General features: G+C 25.6%; 1 long non-coding RNA gene across 1 annotated transcript; it reads right to left on the reverse strand.

Moving 5' to 3' along the window:
* Window positions 1,991–2,529, reverse strand: LOC109360085. Its single transcript, XR_002109105.1, has 2 exons — window positions 2,399–2,529; window positions 1,991–2,236 (listed from the first exon to the last, which is right to left on the reverse strand). It is a non-coding gene; the product is annotated as an uncharacterized LOC109360085 (long non-coding RNA).

The raw sequence follows: 2,773 nt of genomic DNA on the forward strand, positions 1-2,773 counted from the left end.
TCTATATATTTGTTAATTGCATTTTCTTTTACCAAGGAATTTATGTCAAAAATATATTGAGCACATTTAGTTGTTGGACTTAGTTATTAGCTACTACGAAGATGTGCCAAAAAGTCATAATAAACATACACTGTTGCAGCAACTCTCTGAAAAAGTTAAAGTTTAAATAAATAAGTAATATACAAGTGCTCTATTATTTAATTAATGTTAAAATAACTTCAAAGAGCATAAATTTTCATCCCAAAATTATATATTATCATACCATTATCGAACTATTTCAAGAATATCATAAAAGAGCCCAAGAAAAGTTGTTATGTTGATAGATGTATAAATAAATTCTATTATGATAATGTGTGGTGGTTGGATTAGGGAGATACTCATTGGTTGAGTTTGATGTTTTATTGATTCGTGGATAGAGTAATTGAAAAAATATATTTTCCCTATTCCACATTTTTTATGTTTTAAAGCTATGCACATAGTTCAAAAATTATTAAATAATATAAAAATTGGATACAATTTCATTAAAATAGTCACATTTAATGCACATTGAAACCTGAATTAAAAAAATAAATAAATAGACATGTGGTGAAAAGAGGAGTAGGAAATAAGTGTATAGTTGAAAGTAGAATATAAATGTGTAGACTTTCCAAAACATCAAAAGATTTGAAATAATGTAGAAAAATTAGAACATCATAAAATATGAAACAAATGGAGTAACAAAAATCTTAAAAAGTTCATTAAAATGTCATTCCCCTCATTATTGAAAATGTTGAAAATGACATTTTTCATTTTCAATTTTTTTGAAAATGACATTTTTCATTTTCAATTTTTTTGAAAATGAAACTCATGTTTTCTAATATATTAAATGAATACAACAATACAAACATGTTTTTATCATGCTTCTATGATTTCATCAAAAATGAATAGAGAAAATGACCAAAGCAAACACACCCTTAATAGTTTTAGGTTATATATGTTGTCATATACATACACATCTATATATATCTATATTAATTGTTACAAAATATATAAATATACATTTGAAGTTGAAAACTCTTTGGATATTGACATTTACCCACTATTGTTATGGGTACTTGGAAAAGCTGAGGGTATGGGCACAATAATGCACTTTCCGCACTCGCCTCACTCATTGTCATTCCTAATTAACAGTAAAGATAAAATTGAATATTTTTTTATTAATGTTTTCTTGAATTTCAAAAATCTTAAATGAATATGAAAAAATATGTTTACCAAATTAAATAGGACATGTATGTTGTTCTTATATAAATAATATATCACGTGAGTATATAACCTTTTTCAATTTATAATATTTATATAATTAAGTAATAATTGCAATACATTTATTTAGATCATAGTATTAAGTTGCATATGTTGAATTTTAATTTCAATTGATTTTACATCTCAAATATTAATCATGTGCATCCATGTTTGGTACGGTCAATGGGAATTACTACTGTAGTTGGGAAAAGTTTTTTAATCACTTTTTGAGATTAACTTAGATAGAACATGATACTCATATGGTCAAATTTTTATTTATTAAATAAAATGAAAAACATATATCAAGAAATATTATAAAATGTTAAAAGTTGAAATTTTATTCAACATTTTCATAAGCTTGTATATATACATTTGGATATTACATAATAATATGAGTTTTACTCTTCTACTATATTGCAGAGTCCATTATTAAAATATGACAAAAAAGAGAAGTTTGATAATTTTTTAATTATTTTATTCAGAAATAATTTAAAATCTTACCTAAGGACTTTGCTTTTACTTTTTTAGATGGTAAATATTTTTCAGATCATATATAAGTATATCTTATTTAGATTGGAAAAACTTTCCTATACGTCTCAGTTTCAATTGGACTACGTAATATTGAATATCATAATATATCCTTTTGTACATAAGATTATTGTTACGAAAAATGCTTAAATCTTTAGTTTTATTTAACATTCATGACTTTGCATTGTAAACTTTGATATTACATAGTAATAAGATGTAATCCATCCTTATCATCATTTTATTATTCCAGCGCACACTTTTGATACTCATTCTTTGGATGCTTGGATGTGGATTTTGTCAAATGGTTCTGGTGGAAAACAATATGCGCGAATACATTTGTATCCAGGACCAAAAGTTCTTTGACATTCTAAATCTGAGTGACAAGGAAGATGCACAACGGGGCCTCGAGCCTCTGAATCTTTGCACATATCTGTATTCACATAAATAATACAAGAAAACATAATCCGTATTATACAATGCAAGTAAATTTGGATGAATAATTACGGTATTGTGAAAATAATTTAGGAAGTAGAATTGAATCCATTTGCACAAGAGACAAAATAAAGTTTGAAAGTAAAACAAAATTTCTAACCAGATGCAAAGATAAAAACCAATACAAAAGCCACTTTAGCAATAGACATCCTCATACTCAAGTAATTGTCCACACTTAACACTTATCAATTAAGCACTCTTGAATGGATATCTCAATTCATTGTGAGCCCTCTTTATATAGTATGAGGGTGTCACAATTTTGAAAAGATGAATTAGGTCATTCAATATTTTATATTTTTAATACAATAAAATTTACATCTCATTTATTCTAGGATAGATGAGTTGCTTTAAATAGTCAAAGATATTAATGATAATAAAAAATTGATACATTGATATAAGATCTCATTCAATCCTTAGATACCTTATAATATCAAATGTCCATGTTTAATACTCAGGGTCAATCATGACATGTTTT

The sequence above is a fragment of the Lupinus angustifolius genome, chromosome LG11 (assembly GCF_001865875.1).
Source record: "Lupinus angustifolius cultivar Tanjil chromosome LG11, LupAngTanjil_v1.0, whole genome shotgun sequence".
In the NCBI taxonomy this organism is placed as follows: Eukaryota; Viridiplantae; Streptophyta; class Magnoliopsida; order Fabales; family Fabaceae; genus Lupinus; species Lupinus angustifolius.